The sequence below is a fragment of the Aethina tumida genome, chromosome 5, assembly GCF_024364675.1.
Source record: "Aethina tumida isolate Nest 87 chromosome 5, icAetTumi1.1, whole genome shotgun sequence".
Lineage (NCBI taxonomy): Eukaryota > Metazoa > Arthropoda > Insecta > Coleoptera > Nitidulidae > Aethina > Aethina tumida.
The window spans coordinates 24520884-24542140 of NC_065439.1; the positions used below are offsets into that span (position 1 = coordinate 24520884).

The 21257-nt window shown below is 29.3% G+C and overlaps 1 protein-coding gene across 10 annotated transcripts in view; it reads right to left on the reverse strand.

Moving 5' to 3' along the window:
- The window catches only part of LOC109597654 (complexin), a 326764-nt gene that overhangs the window by 209503 nt on the left and 96004 nt on the right, over positions 1-21257 (reverse strand). For 2 of the 10 annotated variants that reach the window (XM_049967335.1, XM_049967334.1), the window contains one exon: positions 10753-10779. The exons of the other annotated variants lie outside the window; for them this stretch is intronic. The gene's annotated coding sequence lies outside the window, so the exon portion shown is untranslated. The remainder of the gene's footprint in view (positions 1-10752; positions 10780-21257) is intronic. 10 annotated transcript variants of the gene reach the window in all.

A 21257-nucleotide genomic window follows, 5' to 3' on the forward strand; every position in this document is an offset into this window, starting at 1 on the left:
ATTGGCACACTCCGCCATCGATCGCATCTCGAGTCGGCTGTTACAGTTCAAAATCGGCTCCGACTTCCGAACACGTCTCAAGAACTATTCCATTTATAGCCCTTTTGTATATTATTTCAAATTTCCATTAAGCGTCGGAATGTCGTGGGGCGCTATTGTTGCCGCGGTAGGGCCGCTTTTGTGCCACGCTCCGACTTATCTGTCCCCTCTTCCACTTCCCGTTTCGGCTCTATCTTAAATAATGAGACAGATATCTACGCGGGCACCGCTCGATTTCGCAGCGCGGACTTCTTTTCCAGATCTCGAGATTATGTGCGAAGGAAATTGTTTGCGAGTTACTCGGCGGGCTGAATGGCGGGATGAGTGCGACGTTGATGTGTCTATTTATGGGGTGTTAAGATCGTTAGTCAGTTATATCTGGGTTTATGGCGGTGGCACCGCAATATGGGGCGGCTCACTTTTCGCACAATAATGTGATTAATGGGACGCAAATGAACTGCATTATAACTCCCGGTTATAACTAATGAATTGCGTTGATTCGGTTTAATTAACAAAATCGTTATTTATTATAATAACTTGTTAGAAGTCTCATAACGTGATAAATGCAATGTAATCACAGATATTAGCCTAATAAATTTGTTTCATAACAAGCTTTCAATGAATAGATTTACCCTAAGAAACAAAAAGGAAAAGTTTTGTTTTCGTGAATAAAATTTTAGATGTACAGTGAAACCAAGAAATAATACCAGAAAAAAATAGGACGTATGAATTATAAATGGGGTAAAATATAAAATGACCATCTAAAAATTTTTCTGATATTTGAAGAGAAAACATTAGACAAATGATTTTCTAAAACTACGATTCAATATGTGATTTACTAAATAAATTCTGTAACTTTAGAAATTCTCATTTGTCTTGATTTATCTTGAATATCTATATTAGTGTCACATATTTAGAATGTTATACAAAAATATAATTGTTTATTTGTAGGTTTAGTTAGGTATTTATTAATATTTGAAAAAATTCAAGGATCAAAAGTACAGTAACATTTAACTTTCCTTTATTGAGTAACATATCCATTATTTTTAATATCTTTTATAAAGGAAGAGAGGCAGACAAAATCTTAATGTGTTGCAACAATAAGGAGCAAAAATAGTAAATCTGTGCAAATTTACAGATTGTATAATATTAGTAGAGATTATCACTTAATCCTAGATGAGTACAATGTAAATTTGCTTGTTGACCCTCTGGCTAATACATAAAAATGACTGAACCTGAGTTCTTCGGCGTATAATTACTCGTCCAAATGTCGCAGGGTCCAATTAAGGCACCTCTCTGCTTAATAAATTGGCCGTCCCTTATCTTAATATTATAAGGAGTCCGTGCCTAAGACCGCAACTCGATGTAATCGGCTTTGAACCGCCCCCGACACAGTTTCGCGACGTGTCCCGTCTCCGACAACTAATTAATAAACACAGACAATGAAAACATCTACGTGTCCACAGTCACAAAGAAAACGTCTTTGGGATTAAGACGATTTAGGCTTGAGCCAAGAATATAAATCACGGACTTTCAAGGATAATTCATTGTTTCGTCGACGTGTCCTTACAGCTACATTTTAGTGGATAAAATCCCATATTATAAGATGAGTTGAGACTTACCGTGGGAAATACTGCAATGTGCCGTATGAATTGAAGGTGAAGTGTTCTTACCTGTAACAAGAGATTACAAATTACTCTTTGGAACACGTATATATAAATAACACTTGAAAATTAATTTCAGAAACGGATGGCCTTATTTAAAACAGCCATAAACTATTTAAAAGGATTAAAATTATCTGTCATTTATCAAGCACGCCGTGAACTGCTCTATTATGGTCGAACGGAAGTTTCTAGCGGCATTAAGTCCCGCCAGGCCCGTCAACTATTTCAAAATCATTTTAATTTTGCCGGTGGAATTCCGTACGGTGCAGTTTGCCTCTCAACTTCGACGCCAGTAAAACTAGCAAACATCCCGAGTGCTCTAGAATGAGGCGTAGTCAGTTCCAGCGAAGTATTTGAAAACCGAGCCCCCGGTGTTCAGACACGACATGCAAGATAAGTAAATGAGATGAGGGAGCTACGCTCCAATAAAAGTGATTAGAACTTTTTGGCAGGTGAAATTAATAATCGTGGAGGGAGGAGTGGGTTCTCTGCGAAATTATGTTTTCGAACTTTCAAAAATGCAGTTTAAAGAATTCGGCGCTTGTCCCGTTTTGTATTGGTGTAATGTCCGGCATTGAGCTTGAATAATCAATCTCTGTACATTAGAAAGTTTCGACAAGACTTACGAAATACTTCGAAATAAAAAAATATATATTCCTTTGGCGCCAATTTAAGAAGTTTCTCGATGAGATTTATTGAAATTCAGTTTCCGACCTTACAATTAGTTTAGGGTAATCAATACTATGATAAATATATACAGTGGTGGCCATTATTACAGCAACTGTTTAAGTTGTTTAACCACAGCTCTTTTATTTAATGTGAACTGTTCTTTTATACAGTATTCTAAAAATTACTCTATACTTATTCTATAAAAAGTTACATACATTTTTCTGAATTGTGTTGGACATAAATATAGGAACTTTAATTTTGAAAGTATTTTTCAGTGATAAAATATCCTTTTTGTTTCATAATTTTGACCTCCGATATCTTCTAAACGGTAAGTTTTAAAAAAATTGTAAAATACCTTTTTTGTAGAGCGTTCAATTTCCTACAGAATGTGTAAATAGAAATTTTCTGTACGATCAAGTAATGGTGAGATATGGATTTTGCCATATAGAGCTCAAGAAAAAATGGAAAACAGAGATAAGGTGGACCTTCATGTTAAAATTAAGGGCATTTCTTAAAGGTGTCTTGGAACAAATTTCGGAAATAGTCGATTTTTTGGCCCAGCATAGTGTATATAACAAACTTTTGCGTAGTTTTGTGCCTGTAGGACATTTAATTTAAGCAAAACCATTATTTTTTATAAATTAAATTTAGACTTGTGATTAAAATTCGTATTCTGATTTTTTAAATTATTCCATTTATCCACTCCACACTTTGTAAAAATAAGCATTGATGAAAACAATCAAATTATTATAAAAAATCTACATTTGTAGCCACAATAAAACACAATTAAGCTAAATTGTTTCAACTACATCAATGTGACAATATTGAAATGTTGCATAAATTATAATTTACAGTTTTTCATATTCATATTACAAATGCATTAGTTGTATATTATTGTGCATTAACCACATAATCAGCATTTTAGGAACATAAATAATTAAAATTAATTATTAATCAAAAAGTGGATGTCTAAAAATAATTGATAGATGAACTCTAAACCACTACATAATTATGCACACCAAATCAATAATATTATACATTTAATTGGAATGAATAATTTACCCACTACAAATTATCCCCCTTTTGAATTGGGTTAGATGATGGCTGCTTACACAACGATTTTATATTAAATAAATGATTGCTTAGTTGTTAGGAAACGCATCATTTAATATAATTTGCGGCCTAATTGGAAATCGCTGGAGATTGGCAAGTGGTTGACAGTGATTATCTCTATATTAAATATGCCAAACGCGATTAGATGTGGTCGGATTTGCTGAATTAATCAGCATTCATTAGGCTCGGTCTCATACGAAATAAATGGCCCTTAGGTTCTGAGGTCAGTTGGAGAATTAGTATAAGGGAAACGTAGAATTATACATTGTCTGTACAAATTAGTTAATTGGATATATTTAGTCATTCCTGGCGACTTCTAATTTTCATAAAACCAGATTCCGACCAAAATTGGGCCTTGCACTTAATATTTTAATCGATATGTTAATCAACTAGGCAGTAATAAAGCACAGAAAATACGCAATAAATCTGACACTCCCTAAAATCTCGTGAAATATTGTTCAAGAATTTCGATAATTAATTAAGATAATAAATCTGTCGGACTGTGTAAATTTAATTAGACCAGTTGATTATAATCATACCTAAAATTTCTGAGCTTATCAAAATTATTGAGTGGTTTTATTCATCTCGCGTCACGTTAATAAATATTAGCTCCACAAAATAAAAGCAATACTTTTAAATTAAATTTGTGTTTTCATATTTTATAGTCGATTTAATCGAGTTTTACAACGTACTAAAAAGAAATGGTCAAAATTTACTAAATATACTTAAATTTAAAATATACGGACGTAATAAAACAATATATAAATAAAATCTTATTACATTCATAAACATACCCACAATATATATTAATATATCACACAACATATATCATTAATTCATGCATGTTTTCTATTTTACCACTTAATAAATTATTATTATAATTATCAATTAGATGAATGTTGAATAAATAAACAATGACACGGATTTAAAATTAAAAATTCTGAGTGCATGTTGAATAATTGAAACAACTGGAAACCCTTGTAGAAAAACATACTAAAAATATGCTGATGAATTAGCGGAAAGTAGACTTTTTGATAAATTTTTAATGAAACATGAAAATCCTTTTTAAAAACCAACGAAAATCACATCAATCACTGTTCCAATTAATCCATCGTTACGCTAGTGTTTGGGGGGTCGGAGAAGAGGGCACTTTACGTCTAAATTACTTTATAATTTGGTGTTGGACAGTTTTTTAGGACCTCGTTAATAGATTTTCGTTTTCAATTATTAAGGCAAGAACGTTTCAGATTTTTTATATATGTATTTCTACATACATAGTTTTTTGTAACAATTTTCATTGTTAATAAAAATTCATAACAATACAAAAACATTATATATTTTTGTTAAATGGAAACTGATATTTGTTAATATTAAATTCCATGTTATAATTTTTATAAACCAGAAATTTGTAAATACGTTTTTTATCGAACGTTTTTCTCATAAATATACATGTAAACTGATATTTTGTTTATTAATAAAAACCTGTCACTAACACAATTAATTTAATAACATCATATTTCATGTTATAATATTTAATATGCATATTCGCATTTTTTGTAAAAATACTAGATATTTATAAAATGGTAACTTCATTATACCATTTTGTAGAATATACTCAATTTACTTTAATTAAAACCTATAGACTGGACAAATTGAATTTTCTTTTTGTTTGTTATAATTTTAAAATGCATTTTCCTGTTTTATATTTAAAATTCGTATGAAAAACACACATTCATTGAACGAATTATTTACTTTCAATTGTTTAAACACAGAAATTTACAATTTTAGCTAGGAAATAAGTAATTATATTAAAAATAAGTCATTAGTGCTAGAAATGGGAACAACACATGAATTTTCAAGAAATATCTATCTCGAGAATTTTCAAAATTGTCTTCTATCCTTAAATTTTTATTTATTAGCCTTCAAAACATACAGTAAAATAAACAAATCAAGATCTATTGGGAACAAATAAGACTACAATTATCTAGAAATTTATATAAAAATGTTTCTGAAATGAGAATAAATTAAATAACATAAGGACTAATGGAACAAGATTTAAATTTTCGAAAAATTTCTGGTATAAGAGTTTTCAAGAAATTTTTAGCTGGAGAATTTTCAAAATTGACTTCTGGCCTAAAATTTTTATGATTTATTAACATTAAAAACAGAATAAAAATAAATAAATGAAGAACTATTGGGGATAATTTAAAAAAAAATTATTTCTAAAATGAGAATTTTCAAACCAGACTTATAACTTTAAGTTACTTATTAATCTTAAATCTAGGAAGGGCTCTAACGGGACTAAAATATCAGGTATAAGAATTATAAATAGTATAAGAAATATAAGAGTAAGAAGGTCTAATGGTAACAATACTCAAATTGTTGAATTTATTTTAGTTAAAACGATATATTGGGCAAATTGTGTGTTATAATTTTCATACGTATTTTGTGTTTCAAACCGAATATTTAGAATTTTAAGGAGATTACCATGGGAATTGGCAATTCCATTAAAAATCAATTAACAATGCTGCCGTATCAATTCGCATTTATCTTCTTTTCACTTCTGACCATCGGAGCGAACGTTTAGTGAACTACAAATTCACAAAACTTTATAATATCCCCTGGAAAATTAAATTTCCGTTTCGCTCATAATACGTTCGTATCTCAGCGTTCAGTTTTATTAGTTAGTTAATAATGGGCGCAATCCGTATTTCCACTTGCGTATCATTAAATGTTGTCAATATCGACCAATTTTGCTGTTTACTGTAGCTATGTTTTAACTTTTTTTTGTACATTGAATGGATGAAATATTTTTAAATGTTTTGTCCGATTCGTTAGGAATGTATGTTTGATGGAAATGGTCGAAATACCTTTCACGTTATTACCATTTTTTAGTTCTATATCATAGAGCAAAAAATATTTCATAATAACGTGCACACACGGCACGAATTAAAAAAAAAAAAAAGAAGTGTGAACCTTTGTGTAATCAAATAAAAAATGACTTCGCGCAAATACTCCATCGTTTAACCCCTTTATGCAATTAAACCAGATGTAGAAAAACTTCGCTAAAGGAAAATCGAGGCGTATAACGAGGTCGGCTCCACATATCTCGCCCATCATTTCGCAGTCCCATACTCAAAGCTCGCTTGCACACACACACACACACACACGCGGCCATGTTAAATATATCAAAAGGGCCGGAGTTCGTAATTAGACACGACGGGGTGTGTTTTATTACGAATTGCGGCAATTTATCAAAGTCGCCCCACACTTCGCTGCGGGACCGTGTCCCATCATCTACGGTCGCCACTGTCAGATTCACTTTGAGATTGGAGAGCGTGTACGTCATCCCTTGTAACCGGTAATTGATTTAACTAATGAATAGGTAAACCGGTCCACCGATGGGGAAATTAATCGGTACCATTTGGATGGTCCAATCATGTCCTGGATGAAAGTCACCAATGTGTTAAATGGTGTTTTCAAATAGGAAGTAAACACAAAGTTATATACAATAATTTTCAATGGAGGCTTATAAAGTCAAATTATTATACCTTATTAGTCTCAAAAGATAAATAAATCGAAGTCTAATGAGAACAAGACTCAAAATTTTGAAGAATTTTGGGTAAAAGAATTTTCAATTGAGACTTATAAACTTAAATGATTATTGCTTATTAGCCTTGAAAACGTAGAACTAGATAAATAAATCAAGATCTAATTGGAATAATACTCAAATTTTTGAAAAATTTCAGATAAGAGAATTTTTAATAAAATAGCATAAGAATTTTCAATGGATACTAATAACTTATAATTAGCCTTAAAATATAAAATAAGATAAAATGAGATCAAATGGGTAACAACTCTTAAATTTTCGAAAAATTTTGGGTATACAAAATTTCAAGAAATGAGAATTTTCAGTAGAGACCTTAAATTATTTTTAATTATTATCTTTAAAACATAGAATAATATGAATAAATCAAGGTCTAATGGTCATAATTTTCAAATTTTCAAAAAATTTATAGTATCAGATTTTTTCAAGGCTCATTATATCATTAGTATTTATTAGCCTTAAAAACGTATAATAAGATATGTAAATCAAAGTGAAATTTTCCAAAAAAATTTCATATGATGAATAAATTAAGGTCAATTGAGTAACAACTCTCAAATTTTCGAAAAATTTTGGGTAAACAAAATTTCAAGAAACGAGAATTTTCAATGGAGCCTTATAACCTTAAATTATTTTTACATATTACCTTTAAACTAGAATAATATGAGTAAATCAAGGTCTAATGGTCATAATTTTAAAATTTTCAAAAAAATTATAGAATCAGATTTTTTAAAGGCTTATTATATAATTAGTATTTATTAGCCTTAAAAACGTATAATAAGATATGTAAATCAAGGTGAAATTTTCCAAAAAATTTTCATATGATGAATAAATTAAGGTCAATTGAGTAACAACTCTCAAACTTTCGAAAAAATTTGGATATACAAAATTTCAAGAAATGAGAATTTTCAATGGAGCCTTATAACCTTAAATTATTTTTACATATTACCTTTAAACTAGAATAATATGAGTAAATCAAGGTATAATGGTCATAATTTTAAAATTTTCAAAAAAATTATAGTATCAGATTTTTTAAAGGCTTATTATATTATTAGTATTTATTAGCCTTAAAAACGTATAATAAGATATATAAATCAAGGTCAAATTTTCAAAAAATTTTTCATAAGATGAATAAATCAAGGTCAAAAGGGTAACAACTCTCAAACTTTCGAAAAAATTTGGATATACAAAATTTCAAGAAATGAGAATGTTCAGTACAGACTTATAACCTTAAATTATTTTTTTTATTACCTTTAAAACATAGAATAATATGAATAAATCAAGGTCTAATGGGCATAATTTTTAAATTTTCAAAAAATTTATAGTATCAGATTTTTTGAAGGCTTATTATATTATTAGTATTTATTAGCCTTAAAAACGTATAATAAGATATGTAAATCAAGGTCACATTTTCAAAAAAATTTTCATAAGATGAATAAATCAAGGTCAAATGGGTAACAACACTCAAATTTTCAAAAAATTTTGGGTATACAAAATTTCAAGAAACGAGAATTTTTAATAGAGATTTATAACCTTAAATTATTTTTACTTATTACCTTTAAAGCATAATATAATATGAATAAATCAAGGTCTAATGAGCATAACTTTCAAATTTTCAAAAAATTTATAGTATCAGATTTTTTCAACGCTTATTATATTATTAGTATAATTAAAAAAGTCTAATAAGAAATATAAATAAATCAAGGCCAAATTTCCAATAATTTTTCATAAATGTTTAAGTTAAAAAATTATAAAATCATTTATTAGATTTAAAAACAAAGAATAAAATGAATAAATTAAGATTTAATAAGAATATTCCCATTTAATTTCAATTTTAAGTCATTTCCACATATGAAAAACATAAATAACTAATTAATTCAAAAGAATATTGTAGATCACTTTCCTTCAAAACGTTTAAAACTTGGGAACGGTTTTCTATGTTTGCTGTGAATCTAGGAAATAATTTGGTCGTTTTTCACTTGGTCCAGATCATCAGTAAAATATCGTTCGAAATCAATTTTCGTTCAGGTTCAAGTGCCCGTGGAGCATAGGCTTGTTTCTGACAATAGTGGCCCTCAGTGGTCTTTAATTTTCCTTGAGTGCTTTCCTGATTGACTGTGGTAGGGCTCGATTTACTGCAAAGGCTCGACGACAAAAAAAAAAACAAGAAAAACGTTTCTGGACCAGCAAATTGAACACCGCATCAATCATTGCAGTAATTAATGGAAGCATTATTGGTAAATGTTTTTCTTGCGATGCACGCGATTAATATAATTCAATTGATGGGTACACACATGTTTTTTGTAAGCTTTTTTGTGCCGGTATTGATTTATTTTAAGGATTTGTGTGATTGATTTTAAGTAGAGTGTGGGAAAAGGTTATCCGTCATTCCCGATTTCATTAATAACATATTATCCACCCCTTGAGTCGAGAGCTTTCCAGGAAAAACATGACATTTCTCGCCCCAATCGAATTACATTTGTACGTGGCAGTGACCCATTTCAGGGACGTAAAAAAAGACGGCCGACAAACTCTCCATATGTAAAAAGAGCCGTCGCGTATTTGAGCGGTAAATATTTTCCTAAAAACTTGAATGTTTTCTGTGTCCCGTGTAAACAGCAAACAAATCGTAGCCCAGTTAAGGCACACGAAGTTTATTTACAGACGTCTGCTTATTGATTTCCTCCTTTCGCCATTCAAGTTTGTTTACCCTGAAAAATGTTTATTTATTTATCTTCCGTGTCATGGACTGGAGCCGTAATTAAATGATTCTAATTTGGACTGTTTGTCTTACAAATTATCGATATACCCTCGTGGAAAAGTGAAATATGTTTTTAACCGAGTTAATTAACTCTTGTTTGTGCCTTTGACTTTCTATTGATTGGGCTGATCCGGAAACTTCGTTCCGAATTATGCTGAGGTCGTACGGTAACCTGAGGTGTCGTAAAATTTTCGAAACTTTAATATTAAAATCCAATAACACATTTGCTGCAAAAGTTTCACAACTATAAAACCTTTTTGGCCGTTTTTCCCTAACTGCATTGTAACAGATTAAATTTGGCTTTATATGATAAACTTTGATACGAGTCGGACAATAAAAACTTTTTTAACTCACGTACCATCACCATCGTAAAGTTAAACATAAATTTGTTATTCTTATTACGAGATGGATAAAGCAAAAATGATCGAGATAAATGTGTTACTGGGCGCTCCATGGACATTTGATTTAATTAAATACATGTTACCCGTAACAACTTTGATCTTTCCTGACCTTATTTTTCGCCCGGGCAAGCGTCCTAATGAATTCAATTAGGGTAGATTGAAAGTGTTAAAATCCACATTAAGTGCGAAACAGAGAAAAAACGCGAGGCAAAAATATAAAGAAGTAAAACGGGGACGGGTGCCCTAAAAAACGACACAGAAATAGACGGCGAAGCAAAGTGACTGTAATTTAAATACTCTACTACTAAAAGCCTCCTCTTAAACAACAAAATTGCATTTGCCGCTCAAGTACAGGGAATTTTATATTATTTAAGGGCCCGATTTGATAAAAAGCGTTGCTGAATTGGACCGAATTATCCCGTTTGCACGAGGAAAACATGATCCTAATTTGTACGTGTGCGTGGACAATAATTGCGAAGACTACAAAGACCCTTTCCTCACCTTAGAAACGCAGCGGGCCGGATGTATCTGCAAAAATGAATGGTAATGAAAAAGCAGTTTGTCAGCAGCTAACAAAAAACCTAATAAACATTGTATTCGCTAAGTGCCAGCTGATGAACTTGTCGTTTCCGGCGAATGGAAAAACAAATCCGACGAAGATCGTTCGCAAAGAAAAAAGCGTGTTACTGCTACGCGAACGTCTAACGGCCGGAGCGGGCGAAAAATGGGGGAAAAAGTTCCGCAAGGAGGCATTGATAAATCGCTGTGTCATCGGCTCCGGGGGGGTGCCGGACGGGGCGCAAAGTTTGCCTATCAGTTGGTCACGCCGCGGCCGGCCGTCAGCTGGCACAGAAACAAATATTCCGCAGCCGCTCGGTAACAAGGCAAAAAGTTGACCGATACGAACTATCTTTATTCCCGATGTTCCTTTTGCCGAGATGAGTTTTTCCCTTCAAAGGCTTGTTTACGGTTGTGTCTGTGTTTTGTTTTTTTGGGTGACTCCTAACTCTCCCTTTTTTCAATCATAATTCCTCAATCAGATTATTAAATGGACGGCTTCTCTTATCTTGTATTTCTAAATAAAACGTTCCCAAAAAATATATAATAAAGTAGAATTTTATTCTAAATCATAAAAAATTTGTTCAATAACTGTTATTTGGCCATTAGGTAATTTGCTCATTTCAAACATTTTTAATAATTTTTTTGGATTGTAAAAAATATTTACATTTCTGGGGAATATTTACGTTTTAATAATTTTTTGGAATTTTAGTTACATTCCATGTTTTAGTGATTTTTCGTGATTTTAGTAATTTTTTACGTTTTTTTCAGTTTTATTCAGTAATAATTTCAGTAATTCGTAAAATGTGATTAAAAATGACATTAATAACTTAGACAAAATTTATAGTTTCAACTATTTTTCGTAATTTAGTCATTTGGTAATTTGGTCATAAGGTAATTCCGTTATTCAGTTATTTAGTTATTAGATAATTCAGTCACTAGGTCATCAGGTAACTGGATCATTAAGTAAAATGGTCATTATATAATTCGGCCACTTGGTAATTTGGTCATTAAGCCCTTAGGCAACTTAGTTATCTTTAATGACCAAAAATACAAATTTTATGGTTTAAAAAATTAGTTCAAAAATTGCCGTTTTAGCAAATTTTCTTCATTTGAACATTAAGTAATTTGACCATTGGGTAATTTGCTCATTTCAAACGTTTTTAGTAATTTTTTAGGATTGTAAAAAATGTTTACATATTTGGGGAATATTTACGTTTTAATGATTTTTTGGGTTTTTAGTTACATTCTATGTTTTAGTGATTTTTCGTGACTTTAAAAATTTTTTACATACATATAAATTTTTTTTCTTAATTTTTATTCAGTAGTAATTTCAATAATTCATAAAATGTGACTAAAGATGTAATTTCTCCAAATTCTTAAATTACTCCAATTCCAAAACATTCCTAATTTAGACAAAATTTATAGTTTTAACAATTTTTCATCATTTAGTCATTTGGAAATTTGATTATAAGGTAATTTCGTCATTCAGTAATTGGTTATTAGATAATTCAGTCACTAGGCCATCAGGTAACTGGGTCATTAAATAAAATGGTCATTATATAATTCGATCATTTGGTAATTTGGTCATTACGTCATTAGGTAATTTGGTTATCTTTAATGACCAAAAATACAAATTTTATGGCATAAAAATTAGTTCAAAAATTGCCGTTTTACCAACTTTTCTTATTTGATCATTAAGTAATTTGCTCATTTCAGACGTTTTTAGTACTTTTTTCCAGTTTTATTCAGTAGTAATTTCAGTAACAATTTATTCGCTAAATTCTTAAAATATGACTAAAGATGTAGTTCCTTCAAATTCTTAAATTAATCCAATTCCAAAACATTTCTAACTTTTAATTATTTTTGATAATTTAGTCATTTGGTAATTTGGACATAAGGTAATTGCGTCATTCAGTAATTTCATCATTAGTTAATTCAGTAACTAGGCCATCAGGTAATTTAGTCATCAGGTAACTGGGTCATTAAGTAAAATGGTCATTAGGTAATTTGGTCATCTTTAATGACCAAAAATACAAATTTTATAGCTTTCAAATAGGCCATAAATTTAATACCAAAAGATCAAAGCCTCTTCCTCTTTCAAAGTTTACCAAAATTTTATAGTTTTAGGCGCCCAAAGAACAGAAATCCTAAGATGTTGATAAAAATAAATAAAAAAACTTCATGTTTTTTAATTTATTAATTAATTTATAGCCTGTCGCACTTGCTTACAGAAAATTCTTCAATTTGTCCCGCATCTTCAAATTGTATCAAAAAGTAACAGATGCAATCGGTTTTAACAATTAAATCGAATAGATTTCCAATTAAACCAAATGCAGGAATATGTTAATATGTACGAGATTAATAAAACATACAGCCCATTATTCATAATCTAATTAGAGCCACTTCATGTCGATAAAATCAATGATATACACGATTTGGGATTATCCAGGCGTCGTTGGTGTGATTTATGTGATATTGCCCGATGAATTTCAGAAAACACTTAATATTGACGACCATTCGATTTATAACGGGCGTGATATTATTTCCGATGAATTATTGGCACTAGTAAAATTCATGCTCTATATAATGTTATTTCATTCAATGTTTGCGAAGGAATTTACTGTGTCGTAATATTGATCCCCGTTGACGACCTAATCGGATTCCATTTCTGAATCCCCCGAAGTCGTGCAGGAGTATTGCATTTAATAATTGACAGTATTCAATTTTAAAATTGAAATAAAAATAGCGACATAATTGAATTTCTCTATGAGATTCCACGCTTGATTTACTAAAATCAACATTTTGCGGATCATTATTTGAATTATATCAGCGGCAGGCATTCCATAACGGATAAACAAATCAGCCGTTCGAACTGATTTAGATATACATGCAAATTCGAATTACCCGTTTAATTCAATGGCATAATAATATTAGACACCCAATTTGTGTTGGTAATTATCATGTTTGTGCACTGCAATTATTCAATAAGATTAAATTCCACACATTCGAAGTCGGTAGAAATAACGAGTCACAGTATGGAGTTGTAAGGGGTTATCGCATTACAGGTGAGCTATAATTATCATGTGAAATTCGAGTAAAATTTTGATTAAGCGCCGCGGCGGTAGGCTCGGAATGCAAATAATCCTTGCATTAAATCACAGGCGGACCGACCGTGTTGTGTGATTTCGTCCTTCACAATCTGCGACCTTCTAATCAGTTGATAAGTCACTTTGTCTTTTAATTATAGTGTTTGTAACTGAAAGCCAGCTACAACTGAACTCATGGCTGGCTTAAGTCAAGAAGCTTTTGTATAGCTTTATATTACAAATATTAACTAAAAACTATTGTTTCTGTGTAATTATATCACAAGTGTAAAATCTGTGGGTATAAAACATTACTTATTATTCATCAATTATCTATTTAAATTAAATGTATTTTACAAGCTGTTTATTACACTTCTATAACCAAAAAATTTTTAATTATAAAAATTTTATGTGAAATAAATTTCTTGTGAGAGCAAAATTGAAAAAAATTTCGATCCTCTATATATATATATATATAACGATGTTACGAAAAACGTAAAAATTTACTAAAAAAGTGACCTAATTCCATACGATCATTTTCCATATGATTAAAATCCGTACGATCAGTTTCCATACGATCAAAATACGTATGATTATTTTCCATACGATCAAAATCCATACGATCATTTTCCATACGATTAAAATCCATATGATCAAAATTCATATGATCATTTTCCATATAATCAAAGTCCATACGATCAATTTCCATACAATTAAAATCTATAGGATAAAATCCATACGATTAAATACATAGTTTCACTTTAATAACTTTATGGATTTTTATTTATTTACTGAAAAATCATTAAAAATGTAAAAATAAATAATTCTAATTCTTCCTGGATTCCAAAAAAATTACTAAAAACGTAAGAGAAATTATCAGCAAAATGGTGGTACGTTTTAAAAGTAGTTTGGTCCATAAATTTGTGCCATAATGTGCCTTGAGGCAATACTAAAATATTAAACTTTCCAATTATTTTTATAACTTCGATGTTACCTGAACCAACATCTCTAATTAAAAGAATAAAATTTAACCTTGAAGAATAATAAATCAATATAAAGTTTGTTTTATATAGAAAACTTATGTAAAAAATAATGTTTAATACAATTTTTCACTTTCCTGAACAATGTGTGCATTAAATTGTGTCATGACAGCAAAATCCCTGGATGTAAAACATTATTCATTATTCAATAAAATTATATATATATATATATATATATTTGTTATTAATCAATTATAAATACATCCTTTCCAAATTCCTCCATTTGTGCCTAACATTCATCATTTTAAGCACCCTTTTGAATTATAATTAATACCATCTATAGTCAATCATTTGTCACTTTGAGCCTCCCTCTTTGAAGGCGATATGTACATATAAAATCGATATCTTAATTCCTTAAAAAATTGTGGAGAAAACATATTTTCCTTGCAACCTTTTTAATTAAACCCATCTTCCATAACCATTATGGATTATCATCATCTATGCATTAAAGTAATTGCTTTATTAAACTAGAAACCTTTTTTGCCACCTATTTCCACGAACAAATCTGAATTTTGATGGTCTAATTAAATTGATTCTCATTCAAATTCACATTGCCTACATAGATATCGATTTCACATGGCCGCTCCACAAGGTCTTATCTTAATGCTCTTTTATTGGGTCAGAGATTCCTCCGGCCCGAAGCAGTCGTATTGTTAATTAAATATGATCCCGCAACCGAATCATCTTCAATAAAAGGTTATTGTGTTAATTATACGAAATAACAAATCCGATTAGTACCAGCAAAATACACTTGTTTGTGTATTGTGTTAAAGTTTCCTTAACTTTGCCGGCGGCGGTGTGGATTTAAACTAAAACCAAGACGCAACATCGCCAGGGATACATCAATTAAGATCAACCTTAATGTGCGGCACGTGAAATTCTTGAGGTTGCATTCATCGTTCCAACACCGGTTTTAATAATTCACGGGTGTCGGCGTCATTTCCCCGGCGTATTGTCTTGTGTCTTGTGTCTTGGGCCGTTGAAGTGGGCAGTTCGTTCCGTTCGAGGGCTCTTTTCGAAATAATCCTCCAAAGACAAACCGATATTAATAATGAAACCGGGCAGAGGTTTTATGGTCCCGGCGTTCTTTCAATTTTCTTGCCGGCTTTTTACGTACCGGTCGTGACTTGATCATCCGTTCTGTTTCGTTGCGTCGTTCTGCCGTCGGCCCCGCTTCCTATTATTGATATTTCGCTTTGGTACAGTGCCGAGGTTTGCAGCCTGAACGAGAAAAAGGGGCCAGTAATTGTTATCGTTTGTTATGTGGGTTTATTTCGGTGGTAGACTTCAGACGGTTATCGTGACTTTGTTGAATTATTTCGATAACATGGACCGGGTACGGCGACATGGAAATAATACCCGGTAATTTCGGCGTTTCGAATGGGGGACCTTTAAGATTCTACTGCCGGGCGAGATTACTCGCTCATTGTTTTCCAAATTGCGACGTTTTAAATTGTGCCCGGGACACCGACGAAAGATGCCACCGAAATGACTAGTCGAGATGTTAATTTAGGAACATAAACTCTGGTATCGTTTACTTGAGGGCATTATGGGAAATTGACTGTTTCTGGTTTTGCAGTAAACACCAGCGTTCCCGGGATTTAATGAGATTCTTGCAGAAGTTTCCCCTCTAAAACAATAAACATTGTATTCTGAATTGTTAACATATTTATCTTCAAATTCAAAACGCATTGTCTAAATTATTACATAATTATGTCTGACCAAATTGTACATTATTATTATAACACATAATGCGATCGAAAAAACTGACCCAAAAAAAAAAAACTACTTTCCAAAGTACTCCCAATATTCATCCATCATTTAAATTCATTAATGTCAATTCTGGCAGTTTTAGGTATTTTTTTTAGTTCACTTTAATAAATAATTTATGTAAATATTACTTATGTAGCTTTTAGAATATCAATATAAAAAAACAATAAACTTACTTTCAATGAAGACAAAAAGTGGAATATGAAATCAATATTTAAAGTTTGCAGAAAAAATATTTAATTATACCACACATATATTTAAAAATAATAAAACCTAAATATTATGAAAATTTTACAAAATTTCTTTTTAATTAATTATTACAAATGTTCTAGAATGTTATTAAAATTAAAGTGACAGGAGAAACTAAAAAAAGGTTGTTATTTTTTATTCTTTTAAAGTATTATTTCAAAAAGGTATAATAAAAATAAATACATATAAATATAATAACATAAATCAATAGACATAATAAAAAATGCATGAAGAATCAATAAATTATTAAATATTTTATTAAGAATGTTTCTTTCTCTAGTTTAATTGAAAATACATATTTAGTAAAAGACAAGTTTATTTTTTTATTGTTTTACATTATTTTTAAATGAAATTTTTTTTTAATTAATAAATTATTATAAATTTTATTCCAAAATAATAGTTACTATAATTAAAGTGAAGAAAGAAATTTAAGAAGAAACGTTTCATTGTTTTACGTATTATTTCTGAAAAATAAGTTGTACTAAAAATTATTCATTTAAATATAACAAAAAACCAAACATATATTAAGAAAATTTCTTTTCAATAAATTATTAAAAATTTTATTATTTTAAAATTATTAAATAATAAACAAGTTCTTAAGTTAAGTTTAAATCTTTTTTTTAACTAATTGTTATAAATTTTTCTCTAGAATGTTTCTATAGTTAAAGTGAAAGAAAAAAGTGCTTAAATAAAAATATATTCTTTTGTAGGATTTTTAACTAAATTTCAGAATACATTTAAGAAGAAATGAAATGTTTAGATATTTTATTGTTTTTCAGTCTTATTTTTTAATAATGTACTGAAAAATATACGTTTAAATATAATAGAATAAATCAATAGATCTCTTTTTAATTAATAATTAGAAATTTAATTATAGTATGTTGCTTTATATAATTAAAATGAAAGAAAAAAAATTCATTATAATAGTCTGGAATTCTTATTAAATCATATTTTTAAAAAAGTATCAGATTATATAATTTTTTTTATCAAATTCACTCTTTTACAATATAATCTGTACTCTTACTAGTTTAAACAATGGTCACGAAAGCCTTAACCTTTACATTAAAATAACTGTTAACATATAATACAATTTTGAACTGCTGTGATTAGTTATTTAAAGTTTACGTTTCTTACCAAAAGATGGCTAAATTTTAGTAATAATTAATTCAAAATATAGATTCCAAAATCCAAAATAATATAATTAATGGTAACTTAAAAATTCATAAGAATAATGCATTGATATTCTGTCGTCGAATAACAATTGAATCAAATTTCAATTTAAATTCTATTATCTATAAAGGACATAGGAAAACTGGATGCCCTTTGTTGATCCCCCATTAATTAAATTCGATACTGTAACATAATATGCACAGATGAATTGAATTACTTAAAATTAATATTGATATTGAACTGTTCCAGTAATTAATACATCTAATTATACGCATGCATGTGTGCCCGCTTACTAATAAGCACGACCATAAACATAAATAAATGAAAACGTTTGTGCCGTTCCGGCTGAAGATTTACCGAAAAGCAAGTTTAAATTACGTTATGAAGTTTTCGGTACCCGGAGAAATATCATTCGAAAATTTAAATTAGATTGAAAATTTATGTGTGCAAAAGCTTTTTACCGACCCGGATTCTTGGCAAGACCCCGAGATATTAGAACTAGCTGTTGACGGGAAAAACCGCATAAAGATCTCGAGATTAAAACTATAATTTTAATCTTGGGTCGGTTCGGTAATGATTGCCAAAAAGTTTAAATGTTTTACTTTAAATTTAAGTTTTAGTTTTACTTTTTTTAATGAAATGGGTACACGAAACTAAATTAAACCGGTGATAACTGAGTTAGATTATTCTTTAATTAATTTTGGATGAGTGGGGCTAATTTTCACGAAAATGAAGTATAGTCAAATCGTGATGTATTCGGAATAAGTAAATAATATATTAAAAGGGAAACTATTACCGAAATATCCAATAGAAAAATATATATACACTCATATGTAAAATATATATCATTTTATTAAAAAAACGATTCTTTTACCTCCCTTTATATACGGATATCTTTGTGTACATAGTTTTTTTATATATTTAGATATTTTAGATTTCATAGATTCTTTAGATTTTTTAGACTGTAGACTCTTTCGATTCTTTAGATTCTTTAGATTCTTTAGATTCTTTAGATTCTTTAGATTCTTTAGATTCTTTAGATTCTTTAGATTCTTTAGATTCTTTAGATTCTTTAGATTCTTTAGATTCTTTAGATTCTTTAGATTCTTTAGATTCTTTAGATTCTTTAGATTCTTTAGATTCTTTAGATTCTTTAGATTCTTTAGATTCTTTAGATTCTTTAGATTCTTTAGATTCTTTAGATTCTTTAGATTCTTTAGATTCTTTAGATTCTTTAGATTCTTTAGATTCTTTAGATTCTTTAGATTCTTTAGATTCTTTAGATTCTTTAGATTCTTTAGATTCTTTAGATTCTTTAGATTCTTTAGATTCTTTAGATTCTTTAGATTCTTTAGATTCTTTTCTTTAGATTCTTTAGATTCTTTAGATTCTTTAGATTCTTTAGATTCTTTAGATTCTTTAGATTCTTTAGATTCTTTAGATTCTTTAGATTCTTTAGATTCTTTAGATTCTTTAGATTCTTTAGATTCTTTAGATTCTTTAGATTCTTTAGATTCTTTAGATTCTTTAGATTCTTTAGATTCTTTAGATTCTTTAGATTCTTTAGATTCTTTAGATTCTTTAGATTCTTTAGATTCTTTAGATTCTTTAGATTCTTTAGATTCTTTAGATTCTTTAGATTGTTTAGATTCTTTAGATTCATTAGATTCTTTAGATTCTTTTCTTTAGATTCTTTAAATTCTTTAGATTCTTTAGATTCTTTAAATTCTTTAGATTCTTTATATTCTTTAGACTCTTTAGATTCTTTAGATTCTTTAGATTCTTTAGATTCTTTAGATTCTTTAGATTCTTTAGATTCTTTAGATTCTTTAGATTCTTTAGATTCTTTAGATTCTTTAGATTCTTTAGATTCTTTAGATTCTTTAGATTCTTTAGATTCTTTAGATTCTTTAGATTCTTTAGATTCTTTAGATTCATTAGATTCTTTAGATTCTTTAGATTCTTTAGATTCTTTAGATTCTTTAGATTCTTTAGATTCTTTAGATTCTTTAGATTCTTTAGATTCTTTAGATTCTTTAGATTCTTTAGATTCTTTAGATTCTTTAGATTCTTTAGATTCTTTAGATTCTTTAGATTCTTTAGATTCTTTAGATTCTTTAGATTCTTTAGATTCTTTAGATTCTTTAGATTCTTTAAATTCTTTAGATTCTTTAGATTCTTTAGATTCTTTAGATTCTTTAGATTCTTTAGATTCTTTAGATTCTTTAGATTCTTTAGATTCTTTAAATTCTTTAGATTCTAAATATATAAATATAATTATAAAACTTTTTATTTAGAGTAATACGTAAGGTTGATTTATTTTATAGCGGCTCTACTTTTGACACTTGAATTTTTTCCATATATTAAGAAATATCTAACGAAGCCCACAAATGAATAATTATATTATTGTATTATTGTTATCAAACATACTTCATAACTGACAATAATATGGATATTTAAACGTACACTTTTATCAAGATAAATGAAAATTTCTAAAGTTGCTCTAAAATTATAATAATTAAAATGGTTTTTAGAAATAATCCACTGAATTATTAAAGTTATTCAATTCTGTTTAAGAAAATTTAATCAATTTTGCCCAGTTAAATTATTGTTTATTACACTAAAATGAAATTTGTCCTTTGTTATTATCATAAATAACGTATTGTACAAAGTTGAATTGAATATCAGCAATAAATCTTGTGGTGCATATTTTCAATCAATCAAATTTTATTTTAAACATACAGTACAAACATTTATAGAAACGTACATTCTATTAATCCTGTTTGCCATCCATACATCTATATATTTATTTCCGCTGCTGCAATTCTAAACATTATTCGTAAATATTTGTGTAAATTCAAACTGCTTCATAATCATGTTTGTTTCAATAAAATAAAAACACAAGAACTATAAACATTTACGGCGACAGCCCCCCAGCGGGAGTACAATAATAAAAAAGGCCTTTATGTTTTCCAGTAACGTTGTATTTTTTCAAGATAAGATAGCGCCAATCAAACGGGCCTCGATGTTTAAAATCCTCGAACAACAAGGATAATTAGAAGTTTGCCCGTTGTAGCACAGTCTATTGACTTTCCGCAGTTTAACAGTGTTTGTATTTGCCTTAACTTTAAAC